Consider the following 13,170-nt stretch of genomic DNA (forward strand, 5'->3'; position numbering starts at 1 on the left):
AAAATAAACTTGCCAGCTGAAGGTTGTGACCAAAATTGTGTCAGGCTGGGGGGGCAAAAGGTCCTCTGCTGAAGAAAAGTACTTGATCTGAGAGGAAGCTGCCTTGTGCCTCAACAGGCTTTTTATTCCATTTTGGAGAGATGCCTTTACTGGAATAGCATCCTCAGTGGCTGTCTTCTCAGGAGACAAGGAGGAAGCTTTTTCAGAGGGCAGTTTTCAGCTTGTGCAGGCTGCTCTCTGGTCTGTGCACATGAGGATGAACTGGTACAGGTGCCACCAGTGGAGTGCCATTGACCGGTGCTGGGGATGGGGAGGTTGGGACTTCTGAAGGATAGAGGGAAGAATAGAGCTATAGTTTCATAGTTTCATTCAGGGTTGGAAGGGACCACAAGGATCATTGAGTTCCAACCCCCCTGCCATGGGCAGGTACACCCTACACTAGATCAGGCTGCCCAGAGCCTCATCCAGCCTGCTCTTAAACACCCCCAGGGACGGGGCCTCGACCACCTCCCTGGACAACACATTCCAGGGTCTCACCACTCTCATGGGGAAGAACTTCCTCCTCACATCTAGCCTGAATCTCCCCACCTCCAGCTTCATTCCATTCCCCTTGGTCCTATCACTACCTGAGATCCTGAGAAGTCCCTCCCTAGCCTTCCTGTAGCCCCCTTCAGATACTGGAAGGCCACAATTAGGTCACCTCGGAGCCTTCTCTTCTCCAGACTGAACAGCCCCAACTCCTTCAGTCTGTCCTCACAGGAGAGGTGCTCCAGCCCTCTGATCATGGATCATGGAGCTATGCCTCCTCCATGCCCACCACCACCAGGGGAGTAGTGTGGTCATGGTTAGCTTTCCAGCATAAACTGGGAAAACCTCATGAGACTGATTTCATTTACTGCAGCTGGCTGTCAGTTTGGCTCCATGATTTTCTGGTTCAGGAATGCATTTTGGTCTGCTATTACCTTGTGTATGGAAGGAAGATGGCATATCAGCCACATGTGCTGGTGCTGGTTACATTTGTCAGTGGTTCTGTGCTGGGAAGACAGAAATATGCCCAAATCCCACTAAGCATATCTGTTATCCACAATTGAGTTTTCTTTTCTTGCATATCCAAAATGCACGAAGCATTTGCAGTAAAGGAACCTGGAAGGCAAGGAGCATAGCAGATCAATGCTCTCTCAAAATGTCAGACCTGGTTTATTTCCTGGGAGAACACTTTGCAGCTCCCCTTTCTTTACGGCTTTCATTTTACTATGACTGAGTCATCATTCTCATCTTTTAGGTCATTGATGGCTTTGGTCCCACAGCAAGATCCTGTAGGCCAGGAATTTCTCAGTCCTGACCCTCTAAAAGTCCATAGCTGACATCTTCCCAGCTAGATCACTCACATTTGCTTTTTTATTTCAAATATCTTGCAATTTTAAACTAAAACCATCCAAAAATGACATCAGTGCCCTTATGCTTGTTTTCTTTTCAGCTGAGCCTGTTCCATCATTGTGTATGAGGTCCACAGTGAATTTACAGCATTGACAGGCAGTCGTGTTGTTTCACCAGTGGACTGAAAGGCAGAGGGGAAGGGAAAGATTTATCTTGGAGCCTAAAGGGCAGAGCAGTAAACCAGAACCACCACATTTGTACCTAAAAATGAAGAACTTGATGCTGCAGGTAATGGGAGTTTTCATTTAGCAGGAGGTGAATTATCTCCAGTGGTAATTTCCACTCAGAATGTATATACATATATATATATAAATTCCCTCCCCCCCTTTTTACAATTAGATGGAATAGAAATTTAAGCACAGATGGAGAACTTTGGACCTCCTGTGTAGTTCTTTCTGTGTAATGACCACCACTGCTGTTTAGTGAGCAAACAACAAAAGCAGGGAAGGAAAGAAGTATTTGCACTCCACGTCCCTTTGAGGAGGCTGGCTTTGCAGTGGCCCTTTTCACCAAGTGCTTCCTTTCCTGCAGCCATGTGGTACTGCAGAAGTAGAAAGGCCTGTGAAAGCAGCTGTGGGTTATCACTGCATCACTTCTGGGCACCTAGCATGAAATGCCTTAGAGAAACTTTCTGTTTAGAAGAGACCACTAGTAGACATATGAGAAAACTCAACAGCTTCAAGTCCTGTAAGCAGGGCACTCAAAATGAGTCCACCTAGGCCAGGAAGGGTGTAGCCTGCTGAAATCCCTCATTGCTGCAGCTGGATGATAATTACCTACATAAATCAGAAATTCCAACTATGCCTCCATAGTTCCTCAGGAGCTGGAGCATAAATCCCAGAAGGTGGTACCCAGCTCTGTGAAACAGCTGAACCCCTGAGTTGTTTGCCTAAGTGGTCTTGTTCTTCAGACTAGATCTCACATATATTCTACCTCCTATGGTGTATTGACCACTATGTTCTAGGTAGACCTGATGGGGTTATTTTGTGTTCCTCCTTAATGAAGTTGTGCCAGCAGGAAAATAAGTATGCAGGCTTCACGGGCAAGAATAGGGTGGAGAAAGACACTCACCCAAAAGAGGAAAATCCTGGCCTCTGCACATTAAATAACTCTTGCTAAAAAACAGGGAGGAAAAGGCATAAAATTTTAATATCCTTCTGTTTGTTGTGTTGTCCATGAGCAAGCAACTTTTGGCATTACTCCTGCTAGAGGGGCTGCAGAACAAGGCAGCAACATTACTAACCCCCATGTGGGGAGCTGTGAAAGAAGGTCAGAGCCTTGCTGAGTAGAAGTCAGAATGAGCCACAGGCACATGTGCATCTCTCCTTTGAAGTAGCTGGAGACTGGGGAAGTGAACAGTGCCTGAGTGCCATCTCCAGTGAAATGTTAATGTGAGTGTCCTTTGCTTTTCTGTAGCAGGGGTGCAATTAAAGGGCCAATATACGTGTGCCAATTTAAGGATGTTTTTCTTAAAGCTTCTGTTATGTGTTTTAAGCATGTAGGCAGTGGTTGGGACTTGCTGTAAAGGAGATTCAGATGTATGGGAATTGCACATCGTGTGATCCACTGAAGCAGAGATTTTTCAGTTCTGTGTTTCGATGTCATTGAAAATATTAAAGATAATTTCCAGAAAAGTGGCAAAAGAGAAAAAGGAATAGAATGGAAGGGAATAGAATGGAAGGGAATAGAATGGAAGGGAATAGAATTAACCAGGTTGGAAGAGACCTTTGAGATCGAGTCGAACCTGTCATCCAACGCCATCTAATCAACTAAACTATGGCACCAAGTGACTCATCCAAGCTCTTCTTAAACATCTCCAGTGATGGTGACTCCACCACCTCCCTGGGCAGCCCATTCCAGTGGCCAATCACTCCCTCGAAGAACTTCTTCCTAACATCCAGCCTAAACCTCCCCTGGCTCAGCTTGAGCCTGTGTCCTATTGTTCTGTGTTCTTAGGCATTGTGTAGATGTAGTTCTAGCCAAGCAAAAGGGTAAAATCCAGGCAGATCAAATTGACTGTTACACATTTAAACATACTTAAACATTACATGAGGCATTGAAAGCTCTCTAGAATTAATATTGTTATTTAATATCTGCATTTTTGCAGGTCTAAGACATATCTGATATAAAAACCAACACAAACAAAAAAAACCCCTAATTATACATTTTGTAGTAACTGAACTAGTAGTTTTGGCTCTCCAGAAGTCAGCCTTGATCTTTATAGATGCATCTTTGCACTGTCAGTAGAATAGAATAGAATTAACCAGGTTGGAAAAGACCTTCAAGATCATCAAGACCAATCTATCATCCAACACCATCTAATCAACTAAACCATGGCACCAAGCACCCCATCCAGGCTCTTCCTAAACACCTCCAGTGATGGTGACTCCACCACCTCCCTGGGCAGCACCTTCCAATGGCCAATCTCTCTGTGAAGAATTTCTTCCTAACCTCCAGCCTAAACCTCCCCTGGCACAGCTTGAGACTGTTTTACTGGAGAAAGCTCTCATTGCTTTAGGTGCTTCATTGGTGATTCACAGCCAGTGCTCAGAAGTGCAGATTCTTAGAGTTACACATTTATAAGGGAACAGAAATTCAGAAACCACTGTTGCATCAGGAATAATCTGAAATCATCCATCATGCCATCATACTGACTCAGACATACCATTTTCTAGCAACTCTACCAGGTTTTCCAAGCCCATACTTCTTGTTTCTGACGACTCTGAATTAAGTTACAGCAGCATCTATCACTTGGGGAATCTTGAGTCATTTAAACTTGTTTTCCATCAGAGCATTCAATCAAGATTGGCTTATCAGTGGCAGGGGTATAGCAGGATTTGTAATGCTTTTTCACCTCCTCCTTTATCAACTGTCTCTCAATAGCTGTAAGACTTCGTCCATAAACCCCCATCAGTTTAAACTGTATTAGCACTGTACAGTAATGGCAAGAGAGCGATAAGAAGTGATGTTGTACTTCTTAGGGCACTAGTAAGGTATTTTTCTTGAAGCTGGGAATCATCCAAGTCTTTTACTGTAGGCTCTCAGGTCCTCTGAGAAAACTGGCAGCTAATGACAATCTTAACTGGACTGAAACTTTTAGAACTGGTTCTCTTATTATCTGAAGATATTCATCACTGTATTTATAATGTCCTAAGCCTTAGGCATAAGAGCCATGGCAAGTGAGATGAACTAATGAAATTTGACAGAGAACTTCATTTCCTCCCAGAGACGGAGAGCCGTCAGTCATTCCACATCCCAGTTTCTTCCAACAGCTGGAAGCTCCAAGTGGTGCATTTGGAACTAAGAACCAATACATCTCTCATGAAAAGACATTTATTTGGGTGCTTTAGTCTTGAGTTAAGGGAGGTTGTGGACAGGTGGGGGCTGGTCTCCTCTCCCAGGCAACCAGCACCAGAACAAGAGGACACAGTCTCAAGCTGCACCAGGGGAGGTTTAGGCAGGATGTTAGGAAGAAGTTCCTCATAGAAGGAGTAATTGGACATTAGAATGTGCTGCCCAGCGAGGTGGTGGCGTTGCCATCACTGGAGGTGTTTAGGAAGAGACTTGATGGGGTGCTTGGTGCCATAGTTTAGTTGATTAGATGGTGTTGGATGATGGGTCGGACATGATGATCTCGAAGGTCTCTTCCAGCCTGGTTTATTCTGTTCTGTTCTCCATGGGATATTGTGAAATAATGTTGATCAGCAGCCCAATGACTGCCTAGCTCTCAAAGGCTAAAATGGAATATTACCAGCAGCTGTCATATTTTTTATGGAGTTCTAGCCTGGGAAATTACATCTCACTCTTAATCCATTCTTAAGTCTTTTGTTTCTGGAAGTTCACCTTCAAGCATTTAAATAGATTTGACTGGATTGTGATAGGGGCATAACTCCATCTCACTTTGAATCAAAGCAAAGTTTTTAAGACCTTGTTTTGTTTTCCCCTTGTGATTTTATAGAAACCACACTAAAATGCACACAAGTGAAGAAGCTTGGCAAAATCACAGTGCTGTGACAGACATCATCAATTTTGCTATGCCATGGCAGTAATCAGTCTCTAAAAGGAGTGTATCTGGGTTTTTTTCTTTATTTAAATGCACTCTTGGAACATTTGGTGCAGGAACTCTGTGTAGCAGTCATTGCCATCACAGAGAAAGCGTGGTCCTGCCTGCAGGCCTGCTCTGACAGTGCTTTGGAGAAGCTTTTACAGATGTGTTCCTCTCAGCTAATCCCGTGTCTGCTGGAGTTTGTGGCATGCTGAGGGATTAACACACCCAATGCTAGAGACTGAGAATAGTGCTAGACTCTGTGCTTTGCCCTCTGAGGTACTCTTTAAGTGATGCAGTTGGGACCTATCAGTGGAGAGAGGCCAAATAAAGGTCAAAAGAGAAGAGGGAAAGCAATTAAGTTAAAAGAAAACTGATATGGGGATTGCTTTAAAACAGGATTTAGTGTCAGAATAAAACAAGCCTGAATGTTTAAATCACTTGGCCACCCTTAACATGTCACTGGTTCTCTGGTGTAGAGAGCAGCTGTGATTGTGTGGCCCTTCCTGAACGTTGGACTGCATTGATTTTGTGGTGTCAATGGTGTTTTAATGTTGTGTGGAAGACATGGCAATGAACTAATGTTCAAAGCCAAATGTTTTATCTTCATGAAAATCGTTGCAGGAGAACCTGAGAATAGCTGTTTAGTGCTGAGTGTAAAAATGATGCACAGCAGCTAGCAGCCCAAGCATTTAAACAGAATTAAATGGCTCCCAAAGCAAAGATGAGGCTTTGTCTCCTGGCTCCACTTCTAAAGAGACAATAAGGTAATATTGTTTACTTTCTGTTAGGGTATCATGAAAAAAACTGTGATAGATATCCAGCAGTGTGAGAGCTGGAGGTTCAGGGGTAACTCTGAACTCATTCTTACTTGTCTGGCTCAACAGGGAGCACTGGACAGATTAACTAGCAAATGCAGCTGCAGGAAAATGTATTTGGTTGGTTCCAATGCAGGATTGTAATTCAATCCAAAAAAATCAGTGGTTTCGAGCCTTAAATTGATGATTTAGAGGAGAAGAACATCTACTTGCTCTGTATAAGTGAATGATTATAAATAGGAGGAAGGGAAACGGCCTCAAGCTGCACCAGGGGACATTTAATTTGGACATTAGGAAACATTTCTTCATTGGAGGTGTTATCAAGCACTGGAACAGGCTGCCCAGGGAAGTGGTTAAGTCACCATCCCAGGTGGTATTTAAAAGATGGATAGAAGTGTGGCCAGCAGGTCGAGGGAGGTGATTCTCCCCCTCTACTCAGCCCTGGTGAGACCCCACCTGGAGTACTGTGTTCAGTTCTGGAGACCCTATTATAAGAGGGATGTGGAGGTGCTGGAAGGTGTCCAGAGAAGGGCCACAAGGATGATCAGAGGGCTGGAGCACCTCTCCTATGAGGACAGACTGAAGGAGTTGGGGCTGTTCAGTCTGGAGAAGAGAAGGCTCTGAGGTGACCTAATTGTGGCCTTCCAGTATCTGAAGGGGGCCTACAGGAAGGCTGGGGAAGGACTTCTCAGGATCTCAGGTAGTGATAGGACTAGGGGGAATGGAATGAAGCTGGAGGTGGGGAGATTCGTGCTAGATGTGAGGAGGAGGTTCTTCACCATGAGAGTGGTGAAGCCCTGAATGGGTTGTCCAGGGAGGTGGTCGAGGCCCCGTCCCTGGAGGTGTTTAAGCCCAGGCTGGATGAGGCTCTGTCCAGCCTGATCTAGTGTGGGGTGTCCCTGCCCATGGCAGGGGGGTTGGAACTAGATGATCCTTGTGGTCCCTTCCAACCCTGAATGATACTATGATACTATGATATTATGATGTGGTGCCTAGGGGCAGGGTTTAAGTGGTGAATTTGGCAGTACTAGTTTGACTTCTTGATCCTAAAGGTCTTTTTGAACCTCAGTGATTAGATGATTGTCTGATTTTATCCATTCATGACATCAAAATATAGGAGAAAGCCGAAGATCTTCCCTTTTCTTAACTTGCCTTAAGAAGATGCTGTTGAACTTAGTGGTGGAAAATGGGAGTTTTGAAGAATTGTTTTGATTCAAGAAGGGATTGGATGTGGCACTTGGTGCCATGGTTTAGTCATGATGTCTGTGGTGACAGGTTGGACTTGGTGATCTTTCAGGTCTCTTCCAACCTTGGTGATTCTGTGATTTAAATAGAATACAAGTGGGGAAAATGAATAGCAGTCAAGTAAAGAGAAATTGGACCCTGAATGGCAGAAACTCTTACTTTCATAAGCCTTTTGGAGTGAGAACCTTTTTGGTGTTCTGTGTGAAGGCCCTCTAAACCCCGCAGCTTTTTTATTAAGGTATGAATGAATGTTGCTTCCAAGGTGGATGAAGACAGCATGACAGAGTAAAGGCTTGGGGAAGAAATCATCCTTTGAGTGGTCTTTTGAGTGGTGGGAGGTATGAAAACCAACAGGGAAAGTGTTGCAGGTGGGAGCCATGTTGCATAGTTCAGCAATATTGTGATATTTGGAAAAGATACTAATTCAGTGCTGGAGATGACAGCAGTGAGTGAGTTGGTTTTGTCCCCTCTAAAGGAAGTAGCAGGTTTCCTACAGCCATTGAAAGCTTCTTTTCAAGGTTTCCTTGCTGCTGCTTCTTAAAAAAGAGTGGGTATATTATTATTTTATCCAGATAGTAAAGGCTCAGGAGCTAAGGCTCTTGCATTATGAGATCATGGTTGTCAGGAAAAATGAAATATGGATAATGCTAACAGGCAATTTCTGTACAATTCAGTCCTCTTACACTGCTTATTAGAGTTATCCAAACATTGTATTATTCTTTGTTGCTGCAGACATTGCCACTAATTAAAAGAAATAATTTAAGATTTGTTTCTCCTTTTCTGCTTGGAGAGAGTTGCTCTCTTCTACTTGCCCCAGGCAAAACCCAGCATTTTATTGATCTTGTACTTTGGTTTCTCTTCTTTATTCATTTCACGTGTTTTCTATTGGCCCTAGGAGGAGAGGCTGAGGGAGCTGGGGTTATTTAGCCTGGAGAAGAGGAGGCTCAGGGGAGACCTTATTGCTGTCTAAAACTACCTGAAGGGTGGTTGTAGCCAGGAGGGCGTTGATCTCTTCTCCCAGGCAACCAACACCAGAACAAGAGGACACAGTCTCAAGCTGTGCCAGGGGAAGTTTAGGCTGGAGGTGAGGAGAAAGTTCCTCACGGAGAGAGTTGTTGGCTGTTGGACTGTGCTGCCCAGGGAGGTGGTGGAGTCACTGTCCCTTGAGGTGCTCAAGAGGGGATTTGACATGGCACTTGGTGCCATGCTTTAGTAGTCATGAGGTGTTGTTGACAGATTGGACTTGATGATCTTTGAGGTCCCTTCCAACCTTATTGACTCTATGATTCTATGAAGTGGTTAGAGTCAGTTGCAGCTTGCACCAAGGAGAGAAGCACACCAAATCTTCCATGCTGCTACATGGCATTCCTGTCTGTAGTGGACATATCTTCAGGTATGGCAGTAGAGTTAATGTGGGCAGGAACAGTCTGAGGAATAACTACACTGTGGAAAATGGATCATCCCTGCTTGAAGCCCGAGCGCTTCATGGGCGTTTGAATTAGTCCTGCTTAAACATCTAACTTATGCCACTCTTTGCAATGAGGAGATAAGGGGGAAAGAAGGGATGTATTTTTCTCTGTCATATATCATCTGTGAAATGTTTAACTAAGTTCTGACTGGAGGAGGGCTGCAACAGCTTGAATTCAGAATGAGTTTGCTTGCATAATTAAATAATGCCAAATGCGTGCAAAAAAAAATCAGAGACGAGCAGTACGTATTCAGCATCACTTATGCAGGCAGGGTGTTGAAAGCCAGTGGCACTGACAGTACTGCTTGCACTGATCTTCAGCAAAGTACTTCCCAGCATTTTATACATTCTGTTATTTTCTGAAAGAAAAATGGTTGCTTAAAGGTTATTTCAAGCTGCAGAGATTATACTCTGATCCACGTTCAACCTTCATCTGCAGGCTTGGAGCTGTTCAGATTAATGGTCTTGATTCCTACCTGTGTCTGTTCTTAATGAACTATTTATTACCCTTTCTCTTCATTGATGACTTCATTAATGCAACAGTGGGCATATTTTTTTAATTGACAGGAGACACAGAAAACTATTGTAAGTTATGTCTTAGGAAGAAGGCTATAAAATCTGAATGGCCTTGAATTGCCTTTTTGTCTGTGTGTTTATGAGATGTAAAATATGAGCTGAAATACAGAAGCTGAGGACAGGCTACGTGTGTGTGTGTGTGTATCTATCTAGATATAAATGAAAGGTTGTAAACTTGAACTCTCTAGGAAAATTGCCACTTGTAGTTGTGGTAGAATGAATTGCCACAGAATCAGCTATGAAAAAAAGATGCCTGCTTTTGTAAATTGGAAAATGGCAATGACAGAATCCAAATGGGCTTCAGAGAGGGGAATAGAGTAGAGTAGGATAGAGTAGAGTAGGATAGGATAGAGTAGAGTAGGATAGGATAGGATAGAGTAGAGTAGGATAGGATAGAGTAGGATAGGATAGAGTAGAATAGAGTAGAGTAGGATAGGGTAGAGTAGAGTAGGATAGAGTAGAGTAGAGTAGGATAGAGTAGAGTAGAGTAGGATAGGATAGAGTAGAGTAGAGTAGGATAGAGTAGAGTAGAGTAGGATAAGATAGAGTAGAGTAGGATAGGATAGAATAGAATAGAGTAGAGTAGAGTAGGATAGAGTAGAGTAGGATAGAGTAGAGCAGAGTAGGATAGGATAGAGTAGAGCAGAGTAGGATAGGATAGAGTAGAGTAGGATAGGATAGAGTAGAGTAGAGTAGGATAGGATAGAGTAGAATTAACCAGGTTGGAAAAGACCTTTGAGATCAAGTCCAACCTATCATCCAACACCATCTAATCAACTAAACCATGGCACCAAGTGCCTCATCCAGTCTCTTCCTAAACACCTTCAGTGATGGTGACTCCACCACCTCCCTGGGCAGCACATTCCAATGGGCAATCACTCTTTCTCTGAAGAACTTCTTCCTAACATCCAACCTAAGCCTACACTTATCATATACAACCTTGAAAAACTATCTGGTGGGTTTTATTTCTTGTTGTTTGGATTTTTAATACAGAGGTCAGTAATGCCTGGTTAGACCTGGTGACACACCTGAATGTAGGGAGATGAGATAAAAAATTATGCCTTTCATAAGAACTTGTCAAACTTCCCAGCAGTCTGAAAAAAATATATTGATTATTGATGTCTAACAGCTAGCTGCCATATGGAACAAAGAATATATTATGAGGAGAATCCTTTCTTGTGTCAGGATATATTTAGCTTTCTCTAAACCTGAGTAGGATCCAAGATGCCTTTTTTTTTTCTTCCTGGAACAGATGCAGTCCAACAGTGGATGTAGTGCAGCATTTACTCCAGGGCATAGCTGAGAAGGGCAATGAAGTTGGTGAGGGGTTTGGAACACAAGCCCTATGAGTAGAGACTGAGGGAGCTGGGGCTGCTTAGCCTGGAGAGGAGGAGACTCAGAGGCAACCTTATTGCTCTCTACAAGTACCTGAAGGGAGGTTGTAGACAGGCAGAGGTTGGTTTCTCCTCCCAGGCAGCCAGTACCAGAACAAGAGGACACAGTCTCAGGCTGTGCCAGCGGGTGTTTAGGCTGGATGTTAGGAAGAAGTTCTATACAGAGAGAGTGATTGCCCATTGGAATGGGCTGCCCAGGGAGGTGGTGGAGTCACCATCACTGGAGGTGTTCAGGAGGAGACTTGATGGGGTGCTTGGTGCCATGGGTTAGTTGATTAAGTGGGTTGGATTGGTTGATGGATTGGACGCGATGATCTTGAAGGTCTCTTCCAACCTGATTTATTCTAAATTCTAAAGATACAGAGAGGAGTAATAACCACCTGCATCCCATGTAAACCAGGCCTTTAGAGATACAGATTTGCAAACATTTCATTTACCAATGAAATAAAAACTGCAGTAGGCAAGAGGACAACTCTTCATGAAACTTCATTGTAGAAGGAGTATGTAGGAATGGTCTGCTCAGGGCAGTCGCCTCACCTGGAGGTGTTTAAGCATGGACCAGGTGCTTAGGGACATGGTTTAGTGTTGACCCTTTGGTGCTGGGTCAGGAGTTAGACTAGATGATCTTTGGGGCCTTTGTGTGTGTGAAACACTATCCAACTAAATGAAGAACTATAAACAAGTTTACAAGATCAGTATGTGGATTTAAGTTGCATTCACTGCTCAACAGCAGAGCAGGTAAAGGCAGGAACTGAGGATCCGTACTTCTGGCAGCATTCACATTGTAGTTTTAGATGTTGTCTCTGTGGAGTCTGTTTGTTTCCCATGGTTATGTTTCACTGTAGAGTGAATAATGTGAAAGTGGAGGCAGCAGCTGTGGAGTCTTGCTTACTACTTATCCAGCAGTCTCCCATCAAAACAGAGGGTTTAGCACAATAAAGTTGGGTCTCTTACTCTCTGTGTCAGGCTGGTTGTCAGTGAGGTATGCTAGCTGAATGCAGCTACCCAGCCTCCTGTGCTTTCCTGTGTCTGGTTGAATCATGCCATGACTGACACTGAGACACCTTAGTAGGAGGATTGTTTATGAGAAACAGGGAAACAAATTTGACACTCAAGTTTACCAGGGAAGTTGTTGCAGGAGCACAGATGCTCATCACTACCAAATATGCACAGCTGAGGTCAGGGAAATCTGTCAAGGAAAGCAAAGCAGCCTTGAAGAAATTTCTTTTTTAACCATCTAGCAGAGAAGAACACACATGAAATATTTTTACAGCTGAGCAGAGTGCTGCCCTCCTTCCTCTATTCCCATAGGATTGCCCAATCTCCTTTCCTCCTGCCAGACCATACTGAAACATTGCAGAACATGCTTCTCTCTCACCTTCCCTTCTCCTTTGTGGCTTCCCCCAGGGACCTACAGCCTCTGTGTTTGGGAGGCTGGTGACAGAAATAGCATGAGCCAGCAGGGCATGGAGTGTATGTCCCCTTTGCATGTCTTTTCTCCTCCCTTGCAGTCATTGTGCTTGCTCTTTCAGGCCAACTCTTCTGTGTTTCATGCATCTGCATGGGAAAGTGTAGCTGTGGAGCAGGGCTGGTCAGCATGGAAGCACTGATGCATGGAGAACCTAGGAGATTTCCTAAGGGATCTCCTATGCTGTGAGGACAGGAGATCCTGTGACAAAAAAACTGGCAAAGGAGGATTTTTTGGGCTGAATTGAGTTATGCAGTTAGATAATAAATTCTGCAGGAGGAGTAAAAGTTTTAAAGATAGTTGGAAGGGAAAAAAGGGCTTTCAGATAGAGCAGTTTCTTGACTAAAGAGGAGAAAACTGTTGGAAGACAGAGAACATGCACAAAAAGGGGAACTATCAGAGACCCGTGGGCAGAGAGAATGAGGAACGCTGTGCAGTGGAATGCAGAGGAAACTAGAGAACAAAGTGAAGAAAATAGATTAAAGCAAGAAGACAGAATACATTTCTATGAACCACAAGGAGACAAGAAGGGGAAAAGTGGAACCACCTCTGCTCCTGTCAAACAGAAGAGGAAGTAAGTGGTGGCAAAGACGAAAGCAAAGATACCTGTATTTGCACAGTAGATGGAAATAATAGCTTATATAATGAAATGGAAATGAAATGAGGTGAAGGAATTTATGCACTGCATTCCTGGTGATAGTGAAACAAGATAAATTCTT

At 43.8% G+C, this 13,170-nt stretch overlaps 1 protein-coding gene across 1 annotated transcript in view; it reads left to right on the plus strand.

Moving 5' to 3' along the window:
• Positions 1–13,170, plus strand: part of SLC35F1 (solute carrier family 35 member F1) — a 213,291-nt gene that overhangs the window by 112,356 nt on the left and 87,765 nt on the right. The window lies entirely within an intron of this gene.

The sequence above is a fragment of the Melanerpes formicivorus genome, unplaced genomic scaffold (assembly GCF_026170545.1).
Source record: "Melanerpes formicivorus ecotype bairdi unplaced genomic scaffold, bMelFor1.0.p_v2 SCAF_63, whole genome shotgun sequence".
NCBI classification, from domain to species: domain Eukaryota; kingdom Metazoa; phylum Chordata; class Aves; order Piciformes; family Picidae; genus Melanerpes; species Melanerpes formicivorus.